Source organism: Miniopterus schreibersii (assembly GCF_964146895.1).
Source record: "Miniopterus schreibersii genome assembly, chromosome: 1".
In the NCBI taxonomy this organism is placed as follows: domain Eukaryota; kingdom Metazoa; phylum Chordata; class Mammalia; order Chiroptera; family Miniopteridae; genus Miniopterus; species Miniopterus schreibersii.
This window is the reverse complement of record NC_138101.1, coordinates 78,889,545-78,911,719: the sequence shown is the minus strand read 5'-3', so window position 1 is coordinate 78,911,719 and position 22,175 is coordinate 78,889,545. Positions and strand designations below refer to the sequence as shown.

The 22,175-nt window shown below is 39.4% G+C and overlaps 1 protein-coding gene and 1 long non-coding RNA gene across 3 annotated transcripts in view; one reads left to right on the top strand and one right to left on the bottom strand.

The window, feature by feature from the left end:
• Positions 1-2,422: 2,422 nt before the first annotated feature.
• LOC308556577 lies at positions 2,423-2,987 on the bottom strand. The gene is made up of 2 exons (XR_013998724.1): positions 2,876-2,987; positions 2,423-2,676 (listed from the first exon to the last, which is right to left on the bottom strand). It is a non-coding gene; the product is annotated as an uncharacterized lncRNA (long non-coding RNA).
• A 466-nt stretch (positions 2,988-3,453) lies between these two features.
• The window catches only part of USP6NL (USP6 N-terminal like), a gene marked incomplete at its 5' end in the record, with an annotated part of 167,218 nt that continues 148,496 nt past the window's right edge, over positions 3,454-22,175 (top strand). The window contains one exon of one of the 2 annotated variants that reach the window (XM_081135906.1): positions 3,454-3,538. Of the gene's footprint in view, positions 3,539-3,611; positions 3,798-22,175 lie in introns of those variants that run through there. The other variant, XM_081135905.1, reaches the window with a different exon arrangement.

Below are 22,175 nucleotides of genomic sequence, written 5' to 3'. Positions count from 1 at the left end.
GGGTGGCTTGTGGGCAAAAAGGCAGAGGAGATAATGAGAGGCAGCCTTTGTAGTTGAAAACTAGTTATTCCTGCCCCCCCTTTTTTTTTTGAGTCACAGACTCCTTTGAGTATATGAGAAAAGTTATAAAACTTCCCCCCAGAATGGATATTTGTATTCCTTTGTTTCTTCCTGCATTCTTTCCTCCCTATCTTTTCTCCTCCCCTCCTTCCCTTCATTCCTTGTACAGTTATAGGAACGGATTCTGTATCAGATACCGATCTGGACCAAGGGATAGACTGGGGAAGAAGACAGGTAAGTTTCCCAATCTCATGGCCTGTACATTCTTCAGATAAGGAGACAGGAAAAACAGAACAAAATGATCCACCCAGAAATAAACGAGACCACCTCAGATAGTTTATAAGTAACAAACTGCATATACAACATCTTGCATACAATTTTATGGGGTTCACAATCTTTCCATAGACTTATCTTCCTTGCTCTGCAATTAATAACTTCTCTTTTAAACCAAAGGATAACTTCAATGTGAACAGTGTGGATGTGGCTGTTGGCTCTCCATTGCTCTTTCACTTACACCGAGAGCACAGATGTTGACTGTTTGTTTTTCCCAACCATGAACACCTATGTGTAGTGTCATTGGAACTGACTTTCCTACCAACAGAGGAGCACTGGTTTCTATGAAATTTCAGAAAGTACTGCTGCTTGTGAGGATGAAATGTGCCCTGCAAGGCTTTCCACAGCTTTATTGAAAAAAAAATTCCTCCCTTAGGAAACTATCTGCTTACTCCTCTTAAAAAAATTAAATGGATCAGATAGCCATGGGTTCACATTTTGAAGTCTCAATTTACAGGAGACTCTAAGGACCTACCCTTTCATCCATAGTCTGAAGATGAGAGTGAAGGATGGATGGTTTGCTTTGTAGAATTTTTTTCCCTCTGTCCTCTGTTTTTATGTTCTTACCACAAATTGTACTTCTGGCCTTAGTTATGGCATCTTGTGGGGGATTCAAACGTATACTTTTACTTTTGGCAACATTTTAAGTTCTTTTCATTAGCATAACATAAAACTTTTGCAAAAGTGAAATGCAAATATCCATCTATCTAGTGTTCCATTGGTTGTAGTTTTGAACCTTTGGTATTTGGTAAATATTTTAATTGGTAACACAAACTGTTATTCCATATGTCTTTTTTTTTCTTTTTCTTTTCACTTATGGTGCTTTATTGATATTAAGCTTTTACCCTTTCTTCAGTTAAGGGGTATTTTAATATCTGGCATTTCATGTTGGAGTGAATATAATCATAGAATGAATATAATCTAAATATAATTATTTAGGGGTTGGTAATATATGGTTCAGTGAGTCAAAAACCATCAATTTCTACAGGTACATTTTTAGTGGAACATAGCCACACTCGTTCTTTAATATAAAGTCTATGGCTGCTCTTATGTTTATTATCTTTCCTCTTTCAGAAAAAATCTGCCTATTCTATTTAGAGGGAAAAAGATTCTATCTTTATTTCCTTTAAAATCATTGACCTAAATTTAAAATTTATGAAATGCCACAGGTAAGTAAAATTGCATGCCTATCACATGTCAAGCACTACCCTGGAGATATCTTAGTAAACAAGAAAGATAAAAATCTGTGTTTATAGTTTAACAATACCTTGAAGATGCTTAAAAATAAAAATTATGGTAAGCCCCAGAAGTTATACCTAAGAACAAATCAGGTTTTATATTGAAGCAACATGACTCACTGATGACACTTTGACTTGGGGAAAGATGTGGGGATTTCTGAACTTTAATACTATAGCATCAGACTGTGATTACTGAAGTATAAAATTGAGTCAATGATGCTCATGATGAAGTCCAAAATAAAGTTTTAAAAAATTACCCATATAATTTATGGAAAAACATATCTGAAATTTCTACTTCATTTTGCCAAATAAGCCTGTGGCCAGGGTCGTTCATCCAAATTCCCATGAACTCATTAACTAGTGACTTGGGTTCTTGTTTATGATGTTTGCAGTGATGTCCCGGTGAGTAACATCTCTTGCATGTCTCAGTGGTTCCCAAGATCTCCTTAAATGATGAGAGCTGAACCCCAACATGGCAATTTAATTCATTACCATTTATTGAGGGCCTACCATGTGCAAAGCAATCTGTGGGTCCAGTGGGACTACAAAGCTGTGTGAGTGGGGGGCCTCTGCCTTTCAGAAGTTCAGGATACCCCAGTCTGGGTGATAGCTAATCAGAGCATTCCACAACTTTTGGAGAAGTGTTTGGATGTTTCCCATGTCCTCCCACCAACTGATCTGCTTTTACCTCAATTCATATATCAAACAATTTATGCCATTTTTGGATCAAGATCATAAAAATAAACACCAGTCTTCACAAATATAGTTTAAATGAGTGAAAAGAGCCAAAGGGAAGTATACATTTGTATTTTCTTAAAAGCGTACAAATAGGATCACATTTGTGAGCTGGAAGGAGCCTTAGAGACCGCCTAGGACCTCATCTTCCCTACAGTTCCTAAAGTCTGCATCTTTAGATGTGACCCTCCTTCCATCTCTCCTCTCCCGTATTGCACACAGCACCCAGTTTCTTCGTGTCAGTTTTCACCAGCGGGAAAAGGAGATAACACCAACCATGCCGCGTTGCCAGCTTTAGTAATTCTAGTTCCTGGAACCAAGGACAGGAAGCCTTTTAGTCATTTGCACAGCCTAATTTTTCTAGCTTCTATTGACGAAGTCATTTAACTGTCAGCTAAATACAATGTTGGAAAGTTTACATCATTCGTCTTTTTATGGCACCTCTTAATGGGAGGCTCTGGAGATTAAAACTCTTGACAATTTTCATGCAATTAAAAAGGAAAGCTGACCTAGAGAAAGACGGGACAGAAGAGGAACATTTGAGAACTTTTCCGTAGCAATTGGGGATTCTGCGCAGCAGCCTATTTCACGTCGGGCTGTTTTAACACTCAGATTAAGTTCCTGAAAAATGACAGGCATAGGGATTTTGTCAGAAGCAATGTCATTTTATTAAGAGGGTGGTTATTGTGCACTTACTAATGGCCAAGCATTCGCTTGTTTCAGGTAACAGCCCTACCAGGCAGGTACTATTATTTTAAGATAAAGAAACTGAGGCACAGAGAAAGTGAAATAGATTCTCTCCCCCGGTGTGAGTCGGAAACGAAGCCGCAGGCATGTGGCCGCCGAGACCACGCTCCCGGCGACTCCCGGCGACTCCCGCTGACCTCACGCCCGGTCCCAGCCCTCCCTCGACCTGTCCGCGGGGCTCCAGGTTAAGTCCGTCGCGTTCCTCCAAGGTCTCCGGTGCGCCCCGGGCCCCCCCTCTCCCCCTCAGCATCCGGGGGTCGGAGCCGCCGGGCCCCGGCTTCCTGCCGCGGCCGCGGAGCGCCCGGGCGCGCGGCCCCGCGGGCGGCGGGAACGCGGAGCGGCCGGCGGTGCCGCCGGGAAGGGGCGCCGGGCCGCGCCAAGATGGCGGCGGCCGCGGCCACAGGAGCGACGGTTGGCGGCGGCCGGTGAGGCGGGCGGGGCCGGCGGCGCGGAGGCGGGGTCCCGGGCTAGCCACCCTGGGAGGCGGGGGCCGTTTCCATAGCGGCGGCAGGAGGTGTCGCGCCGGGGAACTTCCTGGTTCCCGGGCTCGGCTGCGCCGGGATCCTCTTGGAAGGGAAACAATGGGGCGGAGGGCACTGCGGTAGCCGCCGCCGCGCGGGGACCTGCTCGGCCGCCGGACTCCCGCTCTGCCCCCTTCGCTGCCTCCGCTGGGACCGTCCGGAGGTAACTTCCTTTCCTCCTCTCCCACTGCCAGTTGCCGGCCGGCGGCGGCGTCTCCCCGGGTTTCCTCCGGGGCAGGGACTCCGACTTGGCCCCGGAGAGCCGGACGCCGCCATTCTCGGACCCAGGGGAGGTGGACGGAGCTGCGGCTGCTCCCTCAGCGCTCGCAGGGGGCAGGCTCCGGAAACGTTCGCGGGGCCGCCCTGGTCTCGCCTCTGGAACCTTGACTTGGGGAGGGGGTTCTGCGGCTGTGATTGACAGGTTGGCGGGCGCCGGGTGGGGGGCGCGGGGGCGCGGGGGGAGTGTCTGCCGGGGGCAGCGCGGGGTGACCTGATGGCCGGTGGAGGGGCTCGTGGAAGGGGCAGGGGCCGGCAGGTCCCGGGGGAGAGGAGCCCCGCTGCCCCCTCCCCCGGAGCGAGTTTCGGTCCCCGGGAGACGCGTCTCCCTTGCAAGTTTCACTTGCGTGCTCCAGAGCCCGAGTGGGCAGGACTGAGGCAAACTTCTCGCTTTTACATGAGTGCGTTCGTGCTGAGGAACTTTGTTTCGACCGGGCAAGGGGAGGGTGAGGTGAAGGAGGGGTTCGGGGAGCCTGGAGATCGGTGCGTCTTTGCAAAGTTTGCAGAATAGTTAGCAGCTAGCTAACAGCCTCGTGGCTCTGCGGCACATCTAATACGTGAGGATGGTTACTCGCAGATGTTTTAACGCCAGAGAATGTGAGGAGTCTTATGAATCCACCGGTGGACATTTACAGATATTGGAGATTGAACTCTCCCCGCCCCCCTCCCATTTTAATTCCCAGAGGCTCTGTAGTCAGTAGGCTTTAACCGGAGTTAGAGGAGTCCCTGATGGAGCTGGGAACGAGTTTTGAATCGGCAGTACCCAGTCACTGGAAATAATGTGACATAAATGGAAAAGAAAAGTGGGGACACGATCTCGAATGTTTTGCTGGCTGGAAGAAAGTGATTTCAGTCCTGCGTTAATCCATTTATAAAAAGAATTAAGTCTTTGGGATAGATATTTAATATTTTGTAGCTCAGAAAAGTTGGACAGAACTTTAAAGATCGCCTTGGTCAACTCCCTCGTATATAGAATCTCAGGGAAGTTCTGTTAGAGGGAAATCAGGGTACTTTTTTTCTTTTATGAAGTCACCTGCATAAGAATTAAAATTAGCCAGCATCAAATCAACAGCGGTTTATTTGCCTTTAAAAAAAAAAAAAAAATCATCACCCAAGGATATGTTTCCATTGATTTTAGAGAGGCAGGGAGGAAGGAGGGAGAGAGAGAGAGAGAAACATCGATGGGTTGCCTCCCTGAGGCACACTGACAGGAGATTGAACCTGCCTCTTGGGTGTGTGCCCTGACGGGGAATAGAACCCCAGACTTTTCCCTGTATGGGACAATGCTCTAACCAACTGAGCTCCACCGTGCAGGGTGGTTTATTTTATTTCTCACTCCATCAGACCCTAAAATTGAGACAAACACTTCTGCGTTTGCTGCTCTTTTATAATAAAGTTTGTAAACACAGACTAGTTTATTACTTAAAATGGATGTTAATGATGTTAATTCTTTGTTGTCTTCTACATAGGCAATTGAAATATGTCAAAAGAAAAAAATTATACTAATAAAAGTAGAAATACATTTTCAAAGGAAAACCACAGTTTTAATTTCAAGTAGCCTGAGTTAACAGAAATTCCTTTGAGTTGTCACAGGCGCATTCAAAGAAGCATTGTGTGCCAAACCTTACGTCTTGGTATTGGTGCCTCCTTACTGTTTTTAGCTAGACCGTGAGTCTCTCTGGTACTTGTTTTTGGTAAGGATATCCCATTACCAGTTTGAACAGTGTTTTGAGATGAAATAGCTCCTAGTAAGGACAACTCCTCCATTGGTTAAACAAGCCAGTAAGTAGAAGTGACAGCTTTGGCACCATCTGTTAATGGACTGGTCATCCTTAGCATTATTGAGAACCAAGACAGCTTCCTGGCCTGTGGATCCAGACTGGGCTGGGCCTCCAGTGCCAAGCAGAGGTTGCACTGGTCAGTCTTTGCCACCATGTGCTCATCTATCTCAAGTTACTGTTACATTTTGTAGCCAGTGAAAAATGGGTGAAAAAGAGGCCAGTATATTCAAGCTAGTGGCAAATTGAAAACAAAATTACTTTGGTTACAAAGTACTAGGAATGAAAAGACAGTATGAAGCTGGCAAAAGACTTAGCAATGATACTGAAATTTTGGGAATTACTGCTTCAGGTAGAGAGAAAAAGACAAGGGATTACATTTTGTGGTTTATGTTTGCAATTTCACTTTAACCATTCTTGTTTTGTTTTAGTTCAGTGGTATTGTTATAAACAATACTTAGACCATTTATTACCAGAAAGTATAATTTGTCCCTTCAATGTGATTTTTGGAAGGCATGTTGCATTCTTAGATGTGATTTACTTATATTTAGAGACTCATATTTTTCCCTTTTAAAAAGTGTCTCCATTTTTACAGTGGAAGTCAATACAAAGATAATATTAATTTGAAAGAATTCTACTTTCTAGTGCACTTCATTGTAGTATGTGGGAAGAGAGCATGGAATTAGAGTCACAAACACTTGGTTTCACAACTGGTGTGTGCCATTTCCAGGCTATATGACTCTTCACACTTTGGTGTCTACTGTCATAACTTTGGCACCGTTACTTGTTAGTTTCTATATCTGTAAAACTGGGATTAAATGTTAAAAGATTCTTTGATTTTTTTTTTTTTTACAGAGATACTATCATCTGATATTAATATAGTATTATATATTGATAGCAGTATAGTATTTTGATTTAACTCTGATGGCATTTTCCCTTAGAAGAGCTTAAACAACCTTATTTAAAATAGCTACTAAATCATGCCCTGTCTAGTTTTGCTCAGTAGTTAGAGAGCTGGCCTATGGACTGGATCTAAGGGTTCAATTACTGGTGAAGGGCATGTACCTGGGTTGCAGGTTCGATTCCCGACCCCGGTCAGTGTGCATGCGGGAAGCAACCAATTGATGTGTCTCTCACATCGATGTTTTTTTAAAAAAATATATCTTTATTGATTTCAGAGAGAGGAAAGGAGAGGGAGAGAGAGAGAGAAACATCAATGATGAGAGAGTCATTGATCGGCTGCAGCCCGCAACCCGGGCATGTGCCCTGACTGGGAATTGAACCCTGATCGCCTGGATCCTAGGTCGACACTTAACGGCTGAGCCACGCCCGGCTGGGCTCACATCGATGTTTCTCTCTCTCTCTCTCCCCCTCCCTCTCTTCCACTTTCTCCAGAAATCAATGGAAAAATATCCTCAGGTGAGGATTAACCAGAAAAATAAAAAATAAATTTCTAAAGAAAACAAAATATCTACTCACAAAAATAGTAGCATCAATCTAACCTAAAATAAAAACATATTTAGTAAATGGCAGGACTTTCACTTGCTTCTAGGAAGATCAGGAGTGACTGGAGTTTCATATCTTGTTTTCTTAAGTGTTTTTGGCTCTAAAGACATTAATTATTCTCTGATAGAAGTACAAATTGCAACTGTGTCTTGCTGACATTAACGAGTGTAGAAAAAGTTATAATTTTATCCTGGAATTTTCCTCACTGAATTAGCAAGTGAATTAAAAATATTAGAGTAATGTTTTTCATGGAATAAGTGAAAGGATATCATTTTAAGCTTCTTAGTGCATGAATTTCAGTTAGTAATGTTATATACATTAATAAAGGCAAATTAATATTTTATTATGGAATTAATGCAGTGTTCATAAGCCGATTAGCTCTCAGGGCTTTTTATTCCTGTTTCTTTTTGTTTAGTTTTTGGACATTTTAATGCTCATTAGCCTCTCTGTGGTAAGATAAGAAAAGATAAAGTGAAATAAGATTTTGAAAAGTCAGGTACAATGGGAAAAAATTGAGTAGGTGAGGAGGTTAAAATTTGTAAAGTTAGGGGTGTGTGTGTGTGTGTGGCTAGATACTTCTGTGTATTTTGCCAGTGCTTGTTATGAAAATTAATTTTCATACAATGACTATTGACATTAATGTTTAAAAATTTAAAAAATCTATTTTTCTCACCTGTCTTATGTTCTTCTAGCTTTGTTTTGGATTGATATTTAAAAACTAATCATTCCATTTTCTCCTTTTCTATTAGCTTGGGATTATATACACACACTTTGAATAATTATAAAGGCAGTGTTTATTAAAATACATTTCATTTTCAAAATTGAGCTATCAGTTGTTAAAGTGTGTATACATTTTTTTGGGACACCCTGTATGTATATTTTACTATTCTTTTAGCATTTGCCTAAGAAATTCTAATATGTCTTCTCAACCTATCAAAGTGCAATATTAATTGAAACTTTCACTCTTTTTTCAGATGATGGAAGGCCTTTAAAAACGTTAAAGCCAATTTTCTTTCATTACCTATTTCATTGTTATCATGTTTTTTTTAAAAATGTATCTTTATTGATTTCAGAGGGAGGAAGGGAGAGGGAGAGGGAGAGATAGAAACATCAATGTTATGAGAGAGAGTCCTTGATCAGCTGCCTCCTGCACACCCCCTACTGGCGATCGAGCCCGAAACCTGGGCATGTGCCCTGACCAGGAATCGAACCTTGATCTCCTGGATCCCAGGTCAATGCTCAACTGCTGAGCCATGCCCAGCTGGGCTTGTTATCATATTTTTAAGGATATTTATGTGTGTGTGTGTGTGTATAGTGTTTTTAAGTATATATATAACCCCCAAAGATGTTATTTTATTGTTTTATTCTGTAACTATTCAATTAGACTTAACTGCATTTTTTCCATTCCTTTTTGCATTATTGACCTTTCATTTGGAATAATTCTTCTGCCTGAAGAATACCCTTAGTATTTTCTTTAAAGTGGATTAGTATTGGCAAATTTTCATACTTTTTGTTTGTCTGAGGATGTTTTTATTTCACCTACATTCTTGAAAGATACATTTTGCTAGGTATAGAATTCTAGATTGGAGATCTATACATACATATACAGGGTGTCCCCCCAAATGTATACATCATGTCTGTAGATTCTATTGCATTTTGAAAAGAAATGTATTTTAATAAACACTGCTTTTATAATTATTCAAAGTATGTATACTTTTTTTGGGACACCCTATATTTATATGTTAGTTTTTGGAGAAGAAATTATTCTGAAGCATTTGACTTTGTTTCTATTGAGAAGTCAGCTGTAGTTTATTGCTCTCTTGTTCATAATTTGTTTCTTTGTCAGACAGTTTTAAAGATTTCCTTTTTGTCTTCTGATTTCAGATGATTTTCTCTCTCGTCTTTTCTCTCTTGGGGTATATACCTTTTGATGCTGTGACTTGATGTATTTCATCAGTTTTATATAGTTCTCAACCATCTCTTCAGATATTGCTTTTTCCCCATTCTCTAGTTTAATCCTCCGGGGTTGTCAATTATATACAATGTTGGATCTTACTGAGTCCGCTGTGTGTTTCACCTGTCTTCTATATTTTCCATTCTTTTGTTTCTTTTTCATTCTGGATATTTTCTTCTGGCCTATCTTCCGGTTTACGAAATTCATCCTCATCTTTGTCTAATCTGCTCTTACATGTATTGTCTTGGTTCTTAATTTTGGTTATTGTATTTTTTATTCTAAAGTTTCAATTTGGTGTTTTAAAAATCTGCCATGCAACTTTAGTAGTTTCTAATTTCCTATAAAAAATTTCAAACTTTGCATATATCTCTTTGGACGGAGTAAGCATGGTATGATAGTTTTATCCCAGAGTCCTACAGGTTTTTTGTTGTTGTTTATTATTTCTTGAGGAGGCAGATCTCCTTACATTCCTGCTTATCTTTGATTGCGTACTGTTTATTGGAAAAAGTATTTCTAGAAGTAATTATAGATTTAGGTAAGGAATTTTCCATTGCTTTTGCCAGGCACTTATGATCACCTTTATCCAAACTGAGGTTTTATTGGAGAGTCTGTACAAGGTCCTGGTTTAGTTTACTTCTGGGCTGTCCCTTCTGGGATTCAGCTTTTTGAGGTCTCATTTGAAATTAGGGGATGGTTTCTTTGTACTCTGATATTTCATCTTCCTTAGCCTGCAAGTTTGCCTAAGAGCAGTTTAGCCTCTCAGGCACCTCTTTTGATTAGGCAAATAGTTCCAGGAGTAAAATGCCATGCTTTCATTCTGGATTCCTGTTACCTCTTGGACTGTAGCTGGTAATTCCTCATTATCTTGTTATCTCTTTGGCACCTCCCCCTTAAAATTAAGGTGTTTATACATATAATAATGTGCACTAATTAAATGTGTACCTTAAATTTTTATAAATGTAATTAAGTGAATAATCATATCCACTTCAATATATAGGACATTTTTGTCACCCTAGGAGTCTCTGTCACACTCCTTCCCAATCAGTACTACCTTCCTCCCCTGATTCAGAACAATTACTCAGTTTTCTGTCACCGTGGACTAGTTTTGCATTTTGTAGTTTTTAATCAAAATGGTATCATACAGGATATAGTATCTTGCGTCTGACTTCTCTCATTCAACATTGTATTGTAGCAGTGAGATTCAACTATATTGTTGCATGTGGCAGTGGTGTTTCTTACTTATTGCCCGGAACTTGTTCTGTTACTGTGGCACCTAAAAAATTATCTCACACTTCAGGGACTTAAATGATGAAAACTTTTTTTTTCCCTTATAAATCTGCAGTTTGGGCAATGCTTTTTTTCATTTGGTTTCAAGTTGGGCTGCTTGAAGGTTTGCTCACATGTCTAGTGGTTGATGATGTGGCCTGAGCATGCTCCACTACATGGTGGCTGGGTTCCAAGGGCAAGCGTCCCACCCACGTGTGATGAGAAGGGGAGTGAAGAACCAGTGAGCCACACAGACGCTCTTTTGCTTCTTATGATTTGGCCTTGAAGCTTATGTGGTATTACTTCCACTGCAGTCTATTCTTTGAGGCAATTATGAGTCTACCCAGGTTTAAAGAGACAGAAAAGTGGATTCTACCTCCTGTTGGAGAGAGGCAAGATTCTGGAAGGGCATGTGAGACCAGAAATAATGCAGTGCCCATTATTGGAAAATACAACCTGCCATAGTAATAGCTAATACATGAGTATATCACAGTTTTTCTATTCTACTTTTTTTTTAATCCTCACCTGAGGATTTTTTTTCCCCCCATTGCTTTTCAGAGAGAGTGGAAGGGAGAGATAGAGAAAGAGAGGGAGAGAAAGAAACATTGATGTAAGAGAGTCACATCGACTGGTTGCCTCCTGCACGTTGAGCCTGCGACTGAGATACGTGTCCTTGGCCAGAATCATACTCGCGACCCTTCGGTCCGAAGGCTGATGCTCTAACCACTGAGCAAAACCAGCTAGGGCTGTCCAGTGTACTCTTAATAGACATTTGGATTGTTTCCAGTTTTGGGCTATTATAATAAAGCTATGAACATTTTTATATATGTAATAATATGTATTTTGTTGGACATATATACTCCCTTCTTTTGGATATAATCCTAGGAATGGAATTATTGAGGTAGAATATAAATAAATATATAAATACATTTATGTATATACACATATATACACATACACACACATACTATCAAACAGTTTTCCAAGTGGTTGTACCAATTTATACCCTCTGATATTTTTAATAATTTAAAAATATACTTAATGTATATATTTTTGTCTAGCTTTCTAGTATCTTCAAGCAAGAAGGTTGATCTGTAATACCTGGCCTATCTTTGTTGGATATGCACATTGCTTATCTTGTCTTTTAATGCAATTTTTCATGCATTTGTGTTTTACTTTTCTAGTTAGATGCTTAGTTATTAGAACATAGGGACTAGTTATAAGAGTCTGGTTGTTAAGTAGTAGACTAATTTTTACAGGAGCATTTTAGAATATGTATTCAAATTACTGCTAAGAGTGGTTACCATTAGCAGACTATTGACATTAATTGCTTAAGAGAAATTAAAAAAAAAATTGCTTTTAGGGGAGATTGAGCCCCATTCCTCATCAGTTTATATCACACTTTGTTTTTGACCCAATTTTTTATTACCACTTTGAATTCTAAGCTCCTTCCTAGACTTGCTTGGGAAATATTTTTCTATTACCAAAAGTTTTCCTTCAAAGTTGATATCATGAGGATTGCCAAAAGAACATCATCTAGGTTCTCTCCTCTCTCTTAGGGTTACCTTTGATTATTTCACTGTTAATAGTCATTTTGACTTTCTTCCAAGTGTCATTTGAATCTGACCCACTTTTAAAAACATAGCCAACTAGTTTGTTTCAGTTCATACCTGGTATGGTTATGATTGATTGATCCTGTTTATAATGCTAAGGAAGTTAGAATCTTTCTTAGTTATCTAGTGAATTAAAATAAGCTTTTAGGTCATAAATCAGTGCTAGAGTGAGAACTTAAAAATTGTGTTTCAACTCTTTTATTTTATGCAATAAGACCAAAAATGGATCAGTACTAATACATATATCAAATATATAAAATATTTAGTTTACCAAAGCATTTTTTATGCATAATCCATGACAATTTTGAGTGGTAGGCAGGTTGGAAATTTTAATTGTAGTTTTACAGTTAAAGAAGCAGGGGCAGAGAAGTGATGTGATCTGAATTTCTAGAGCTGGTTAATGGCAGAGCTGTACCATTTGTATCTAGGACTTCCTATATATTGAGTGATTTTTAAATTTATTTTTTTGCAAGGCCTATAGTCTATCGTCAACTTGCTGAATTTCAAGTTTATTGACATACTGTATGAATTTTCCTCTCTTCAACTGTAATATGTATATTTTTGGCCCATAAATTTCCTCATTTTCATTGACTGCAGGGCCTTTGCATGAGCTGAAGCTCTTAACTCCCATCTCACCCTGGTTTCCCTTGGTGCTTTTGTCCTGAATGTATTGTTAGCTCAGGATGGCTGGGACCAGGTGTCTGTCTATCTGTCTGTGTGTCTCAGTTTCATTGAATTTATTGGGGTGACATTGGTTAATAAAAGTATATTAAGTTTCAGGGGTACAATTCTATAATACATCATCTATATATTGTATTCTCTACTCACTACTCCAAGTCAAGTTTCCTTCCATTACCATTTACCCCCCTTTATCCCCTGCTACCTCCCTCCTTTCCTTCTGGTCATCACCATACAGGTTTGTTTTGATTGTTGTATCTGAAGCCCCTTGAGAAGTTTTTGCATTATTGTATGGCTGAATTAGTATTTACTGAGTGGATGGATGGATGCAGTCTTGTGTTTAGAATCTAATTAGAGATAAATTTCTTGAAGATAGAGCCTTGAATCAGGTCTACTTTTCTTTATATTTCTTATGGTATCTGCTACAGGGCATATTATTATAGTTGGCAGCCTGGAATTTTTAACTGACTTTTTTTAAAGGATGCCTGGCTCCTGAAAATTAGAGATACTGTATCTTTCATTTTAGCTTTTATCTGTAGAGCTCAGGCATTATGTGCAGTCCTGATAGGATGTATCAAGAGAATTAGGCAAATACAGCATTTATAAGCCACTTTTAAAAGATCCTGCCTATGTCACTGAGATAAGTAAGGAAGCCTTGGAAAGGACATTTGTTTTCCTAAGTACATAGAAGCTAACTTGTTGACCGGTAAAGGTACTAGAATTTGATAAGTCCTTCTGGAAACCTAACTTAAATTCCACCCATAGATGGTGAAATTAGACCTTATTCTTATCTGATGCTTCATTAACGTACACATGTAAACAAACCGAGGAGACCAAACGATTTCTCTTTTTGCCCATCTCATTCTCTGATCTCATTAGCAGGAAGTACTTTGTTGATTTAGTGAAATGGATAAACAAACCTCCTTTTACTCTAGCAGTGATAGATTTGCTTTACTTCTCTTGAGCTGGGAAAATATTTAAAGCTGTGGGAATTTAGCATTGTGTTTCAGGGGCTATAAATTGCAGAAAAAGCATTTTTTTATAGAAAGCCCAGGAATTGTGAAAATACAGTGGTGAGACCTTCTGTGTCAATAAATACTGACCTTAATATTTGGTAAAGTTATTTCTTTATCTGGAATGAGCATATGTTACTTGGGAATCTGTCCTGACATATATATTTGAACTAATAAACTGTGAATCTGAATTAAGAAAGGAAGGTACTAGAATTACTATGATGTAAGTTCCATGGGGACAGGTTCTTTGTTTTCTTCAGAGCCTAGAACACTACCTAACTCATAATAGCTGCTCAGTAAATATTTATTGAATGAATTGTAAATTTGTATATTATCTGTCTTTTAAATTTAAAAACTGAACATTATTTAAGTATTGGTTTATAAGCCTTTGGGGAAATAAATTCAGATTGGTTGAGGTATCTTTTCTGATTATATCCTGCTGATTGTGAGAAAGTTGCAGAAAGTACGTTGCAGAGCATTCATTCATTGTTAAATGTCTGAGACATTTTAAAACAGTGCATGATAGTCCATTACATGTAAATTAACAACAGTTCATTCAGTCAGTTCCTTGTTATTGGACATTTAAGTTGTTTATAATTTTTTTGCTGTTACAAATAATACTTCAGTGAAGGGAATTTTCTTAAGCTTTTTCTTGGGATGACAGTTCAACAAATAGCAATTTAGCAAAACAGGATCTAGTGTTTTCTATTAGAAAATGAACTTGGATTACACAACTGTGAAGGTGAGGTCAGAAACTTCAGTGATTAGACAGCTGAGATCAGACATCAGAAATGGTACAACTCTTTGGGTAGGTCAGCTGGTTCTACATGTGGATGATGGATAATCATCAGTCTTTCACGGAAAAGCTGCCTTGTAATTTGTAGTGGAACTGGCTATCACTTGTATTTGTCTTTAACTTTTAAAGAGTAAATAAGTCACTCCAACTGTTTCTTCCTCTTAATTATGACTTAAAGATTGTAAGTGCAATGAACTCCTTTATGACATTTACATATATAAGGTTACTTTTATTTATAATCATTTTATTTCTGAATTTTGTTGGAAAATTTTTGATTTTTTATATTAAAATATTACATTCATACAAAAGACTATATGTAATATGTGTTATGTAAGGTCTTATATAGTGATGTCCATACTATCCCCTCCCTCAGCTTAAGTGATAGAACATTAGTAGTAACTCTTGGATCACATCTCCCTCCTCCTCCTTCACCTTACTGTCCTGAAGAAACCATCAGCCTGAACTCGGGACTAGTATTCTCTTGCTTTTCCTTATAGTTATATTGCATAGGCGTATGTCGCTGAAGAACATATTGTTAATTTCACATATTTTGGAACTTTTTATAAATGGTATATGTTTGTGTGTGTGTGTGTGTGTGTGTGTGTGTGTGTAGTATATGTTCACAAATTTAGTGAGTAAAATTAAAACTCACAAATTTATTTGCATTTAAAGTAAACATATTTATCCTCTGCATTAGTCATCTTTTGCTATGTCACAAACAACTGCTAAATTTCAGTGGTGTACCACTATGAGCATTGAATTCTAGCTCACAGGCTCAGCAGTCTCTTCTGGGTTTGACTGGGGGGTGGCTGGGTTTGGCCATAAGCTGTGGGTTGGGTGCAGCTACATGCCAGGTATTTATGCATTCTGGGACCAATAGCTACCTGGGGTAAAGTGGAAGAGCTCAAGAGAACACAGACAAGCTTGGTGCCCTTAAAGCCTCCCATTAGAACTGGGACAGTGTCAGTTCTGCCCACTTTCCAGCACGTCATATGGCCAGGACCTCAAATCTGTGAGGTGGCCCCCAGGGAAGCCACGGCAAGGGTAGTGAGTGAAAGAAGACATATGAACAAAAGCTAGTGTTTGCCACATCTTCCACCCGAATAACAGCATAGGAAACTTGGAATATTTCCATTCTATTACCTCCCTTCTAAATTACATGCTGTTTTTGTTCAGTATTTAAGGTGCTCTTTTGGAGCTCCTAATTTGTTTGCACTTATTCATGTTTACAATTTTATTTTTCAATTACAGTCTTTTAGTTTTGATGGTTTCCTTTGCTGTACAAAAAATTTTTAGTTTCATGTAGTCCCATTTCTTTATTTTTTCTTTAGTTACCTTTGCCTAAGGAGATATATCAGAAAAAATATTGCTGAGAGAAATGTCAGAGTTTACTGCCTATGTTTTCTTCTAGAGTTTTATGGTTTCGAATTTTACATTTTCCCCCTCCAAATTTTACATTTAGGTCTAGAATCCAATTTGAGTTTATTCTTGTATATTGAATAAGAAGGTGGTCTAGTTTCATTGTTTTTTGCATGTATCTGTCCAATTTTTCCAAACACCATTTGTGAATAGACTTTTTTTTTACCTCACTGTGTGTTTTGCCTCCTTTGGCATATAATTGACCATATGGGTGTAGGTTTATTGCTGGGCTCTCTATTCTGTTCCATTGGTCTATATGTCTGTTTCTATGCCAGAAACCTTGTAGTATAGTTTGACATCAGGTAGCCTGATTCCTCCAACTATTTTCTTCTTTCTCAAAATTACTGTGGCTGTTCGGGATCTTTTGTGGCTCCATATAAATTTTAGGATTATTCTGTGAAATATGACATTGGTATTTTATAGGAATTGTGTTGAATCTATAGATTGCTTTGGGTAGTATGGACATTTTGATAATATTAATTCCTCCTACCCATGAGCACAGTATATTCTTCCACTTATTTGTATCTTCTTACTTTCTTTCTTCAGTGTCTTATAATTCTCTGAGTATAAGTCTTTTACCTCCTTGGTTAAATTTACTCTTAGGGAATTTTTCTTAAAATGCAATTCTAAATGGGATTATCTTTTAGCTTTCCTTTTTGATAGTTCATTATCAAATGGTGTATAAAAATGCAACTGATTTCTGGAGATTTATTTAGTATCCTGCTACTTTACTGAGTTCATTTATTAGTTCTCATAGTTTTTTGGTGGAATCTTTATGGTTCTCTATGTACAGTATCATGTCATCTGCAAATAATGACAGTTTTATGTCTTCCTTGCCAGTTTGAATGCCTCTTATTTCTTCTTTTTGTCTCATTGCTGTGGCTAGGACTTCCAGTACTGTGTTGAATAAGAGTGGTGAAAGCGGACATTCCTGTCTTATTCCTAATCTTAAGGAAAACACTTTGAATTTTCCCCCGTTGAGTATGATGTTAGCTAGGGGTTTGTCATATAAGTCCTTTATACTGTTGAGGTATGTTCCCTATACTCCCACTTTGCTGAGAGTTTTTATCATAAATGGATGCTGGATTTTGTCAGTGCTTTTTTTTTGCATCTATTGATATGATTTTTATCCTTCATTTTGCTTAGGTGGTGTATCACGTTAAATAATTTGCAGATACCAAACCAACATTGCATCTCAGGAATAAATCCCACTTGATGATGGTGTATGACTTTTTTAATGTGTTGCTGAATTTGGTTTATCATGGATATTGGCTTATACTTAAAAAAATATATATGTTTTTATTGATTTTTTTTTTTTTTTTTGAGAAGAGGAAGGGAGAGGGAGAGAGAGAGAAAAATTGATGAGAGAGAAACATCTATTGTCTGCCTCCTGCAAGCCCCCTACTGGGGATGGAGCCCACAACCTGGAATTCAATCAGCAACCTTTCAAAGCATGGGACAGCACTCACCAGGGCTGTTGGGAGTTTTTTGATTATTGATTTGATTTTGTTGGTTGTAGTTTGTCTGTTCTGATTTTCTGTCTCTTCTTGATATAGTCTTGGAAGATTGTTTGTTTCTAGGAATTTATTTCTTCCAGATTGTCAATTTGTTGGTGTATAATTGTTCATAGTATTTTCCTATAATCCTTTGTATTTCTGTGGTGTCAGTTGTCATTTTTCTTTCATTTCTGATTTTATTTATTTGGGTCATCTGTCTTTTTTTCTTGATGAGTTTCCTAAAGCTTTATCAATCTTGTTTATTTTTCCAAGGACCAGCTCTTGGTTTCGTCGATCTTTTGTATTTGTTTTTTAGACTCTATTTAGTTTATTTCCACTCTGATCTTTATTACTTCCTTTCTTTTACTCATTTTGGGCTTTGTTTGTTGTTTTATTTCTAGTTTCTTTAGGTGTAAGGTTAGATTGTTTATTTGAGATTTTTCTTGTTTCTTGAGTAGGCCTGTGTTGCTATGAATTTCCCTCATAGGATTGCTTTTACTGTATTTCATAGATTTTGTGTTGTGTTTTCATTTTTATTTGTCTCAAGGTACCTTTTTCCCCCTTTTTTTCCTTTTTAACTGTTGAGAGTATTACACCTGTCCCCCCATTTCCTCCCTTCCCTCCTCCACCCATCTCCCATCCCACCCCACCCCAGGCCCACACCTGTTCATTGTCTGTGTCCATGGCCTGTTCATCTATGCTTATAAGTTCTTAATTAATCTCAATTTCTTCCTTGATCTCATTGTTAACGCATTCGTTGTTTATTAACATGTTATTTAGCCTTCATATCTTTGTGTGTTTTTCAGTATTTGTCTTATAATTGATTTCTATTTTCATACCATTGTGGTTGGAGAAAGCGCTGGATATGATTTCAATTTTCTTAAATTCATTAAAACTTATTTTGTGGTTTAACATGGGTCTATTCTGGAAATTGTTTCATGTTCACTTGAAAAGAATGTATATTCTGCTGTTTTGGGGTCAAATGCTCCGAAAATATCAATTAAGCCTATTTGGTCTAATGTGTCATTTAAGACTATTATTGATTTTCTGTCTGGAACATCTATCCATTGATGTAAATGGGGTTTTAAAGTTCATTACTATGCCTCTATTACTGTTGATCTATTTCTTTATGTCCATCAATATTTGCTTTATATATTTAGGTAGGTGCTCCTGTGTTGGGTGCATAGATGTTTACAAGGATTATATCCTCTTGTTGGATTGATTCCTTTATCATTATGTAGTATCCTTTTTACTCTCTTATTTATAGTCTTTGTTTTATAGTCTATTTTGTCTGATACAAATATTGCTATCCCTGCTTCCTTTTTTTTTTTTATTCTCACCTGAGGATATTTTTTCCATTGTTTTTTCAGAGAGAATGGAAGGGGGGGAGGAGAGAGAGAGAGAGAGGGAAACACCGATGTGAGAGAGACGTATTGATTGGTTGCCTCCCGACCGGGGCCAGGGATTGAGCCTGCAAGCGATGTCCGTGCCCTTGGCTGAAATCGAACCCTGGACCCTTCAGTCTGCAGGCCAATGCTCTAGCCACTGAGCCAAACTGGCTAGCATCCCCTGCTTCTTTTCTTGATTTCCGTTTGCACGAAATATCTTTTTTCATCCCTTTACTTTTAGTCTTTGTATGTCTTTTGATCTGAAGTGGGTCTCTTGTAGACAGCATATATATGGGTCTTGTTTTCTTATCCATTCACCTACCCCATGTCTTTTGATTGGAGCATTGAATTCATTTACATTTAAAGTTATTATTGATAGGTATGTACTTATTGCCATTTTATTATTCAATTTATGTCCCTTTTTTTTCTTTCTTCTTCTTAAAGAAGTTTCCTTTAGCTTTTTCTTGTCTGGGAAGCTCTTTGACTCTCCTTCAATTTTAAATGATAGTCTTACTGAGTACAGTAGTCTTAGTTGTAGATCTTTGCTTTTCATAACCCTGATTATTTCATGCCAGTCCCTTCTGGCCTGAAAAATTTCTGTTGAGAAATCAGCTGATTGTCTTATAGGAGCTCTCTTGTAGGTAATTGTCTTTCTCTTGCTGTTTTTAAGATTCTCTTTGTCTTTAAGCTTTGCCATTTAAATTATGTTATATCTTGGTGTGGGCCTGTTTCGGTTATCTTGTTTGGGACTCTGTGTCTCCTGGACTTGTGTGTTGTTTTCCTTCACCAGTTTAGGGACATCTTTAGTCATTATTTATTCAAATAGGTTCTCAATCTGTTTTCTCCTCCTGGTGCCCCTATGATACAGATGTTATACTTGATGTTGTCTCAGAGGTCCCTTAACCTATCCTTATTTTATTGGATTCTTTTTTGCTCTTCTGATTGGGTGTTTTCTGTTACCTTGTCTTCCAAATCACTGACTTGATCCTCACTCTGTCTAATCTGCTGTTGATTTCTTTGAGTGTATTCTTCATTTCAATTATTCTTTATTTCTGATTAGTTCTTCTTTATGGTTTCTGTGTCCTTTTTTATTCTTACTATCTCTTTGTTGAAGTTCTCACCGAATTCATCTATTTTTCCCATATGTTCCTTTAGCATCCTTATAATCTTTGCATTGAAATCCGTATCTGGTAGATTGATTGCCTCCATTTCATTTAGTCCTTTTTCTGGAAATTTCTCCTGTTCTTTCATTTGGGGATATTTTTTTGTCTCCCCAGTTTGGCTGCCTTTCTGTGTTCGTTTCTTTAATTAGGTAGATCTGCTTTTTCTCCCAGTGTTGGTCAGGTGACCTTATGTAGTCGGTGTCCTGTTGAGCCCAGTGACGCAGTCTCCCTGATCACCGGAGCTGGGTGCTCCAAGAATGGTCTTTGTATGGGTTATGTGTTGCCTTCCTGTTATATTTGAGCCTTGATTGCTGTTGGCACGTCTCTGGGTGAGGTTGACCCTCTGTCTGGCTGACTGTGAAGATTGGCCGTGACGAGAATGTACGAGGTGCTGTGCAGAGGCCTACCCCACAAAGTGGAATTTGGCCCATACTGCTGTCACCTCCTTTGGGTGTGCTACTTGTGTAGGTAATCCGGTGGTACTCTGTTGTGGTCTGAAACCAGTGCTGGGTTGTGTTGGTTCTGGGGCCTCTTGGAAGGGACACTAGTACAGGTCAGTATCAGATGCTCTCTGTGACACAGCAATCCACAGTTGCTAGCTGCCTCTGCTGGGCCTGGGTATACGTTGGAGGGGCCAAGCTGCTAATCAAGGTTGGCACCGATCAGTATTGGGCCTGTGGAAGGTCAACAGTAGGCCTAGGGCATTTGAGACCTGCTGCCACCTGTTTTCTGTTTTTTAGACTAGGCCACTGTAAGGGCTTTGGGCAGCATTTGAGCTGCATGAAGTAGGTTCTCAGGGAGTCTCCAGGTAGATGTGAGTGGTGTTCACCAGGTCGATAGTTTCAAACTCGGTACCAGTGCTGGGTCTGCGGTTACTTAGCAAAAGTCTCAGGGTTCATCAAGGCCAACTGCTCCCGCCTGGAGGCTGAGGACCTTTGCTGTGGGGCAGGGTCTGAGGGGGTCATCAGGGTAGATCTATTAGAGTTCACCAGGCTAAAGCAGATCAAGATTTCGCCTTGTGGGGGGAGGTTTTAACACAGGAAAGGTGGCTCCTATCAGCCATGTGGGGAGATGGCCCTTACCCTAAAGCCAGACAATTTAGCTTTACCCTGTGTGTCTCTTGGATCTTCCAAGCTTGACCAGAATTCCTCAAGAGTTTTTTAAGAACAACTGCAGTGCAGGCCCAGGCTGGCTGCCTTTGATGGAGTCTCCTGCTGTGCATGAGCTGGTTAGGGCAGAGCCTCAGGGACCCCTCATGGTGGAGCTAGTGTAGCTCCCCAGGCTGATGCTGTGTGGTAGAAGTGCTTAACCCACGAAAGATGGCTCTTTGTGGGCCATGGCCATATGGTAGGAGGACTCAACACAGAGATCTCAGTTCCTGTCCTGCCAGCCCTCACCTTGAAGCCATGCAACTCAGTCTCTCCTTGTGTGACTCTGGCACCCCTTGAACCATCGTCCCTCTGTCAGAGCCCAGGGTAAGTGCCTGTGAGTGAGAGTTTGTGCATTTGTCCTTTAAGAGGATGCCTGGGTTTCTAGCAACCTTCTGTCTTCCCCCCAATCCCTGCTGATTTTCACAGTCAGATGTTATGTGGACTTCTCCCACTGGCACAGGTGCTCTGGGCTGGGAAACACTGGGTTTCCAGCAGCCTTCTATCTCCCCCCAGGTGGATGGAATCCCCACTGATTTTCACAGCCAGATATTATACGGGCTTCTCCCTCCAGCTCTGGGCCGGGGAGCCTTGCATGGGAGTGAGGTCTCTTGCTCCTCAGGGTTACCTCCGCAGCTGAGATACCCTCCAGATTCTCAACTGCCACATGTGAGTGTGGGTCCAGCCTGTTTTGTGTCTCTGCCCCTCCCACCAGCCTTGATGTGGCTTCTTTATATACTTAGTTATATAAATCATCAGCTACTCTTCAGATGATTATTCGGGTTGATTGTTCTATAATTTAGTTGTAATTTTGATGTGGTCATGGAAGGAGGTGAGTGCAGCTCCTACCTACTCCACTGTCTTGGACCTTTTTATAATTTTCTTTTCTTACCAGCCTTTCCCATATTTCAGACCTTTTTGGAATCATTTTCCATCTTTGCGAACTATAGTTTTAGAAGCATCTTTAATGAGGACCTGTTTACAGTATATTCCCTCAGTTTCTGAAATTTTCTTTCTTTTGTCCTTTTTCTTGGGAAAATGGTTTAG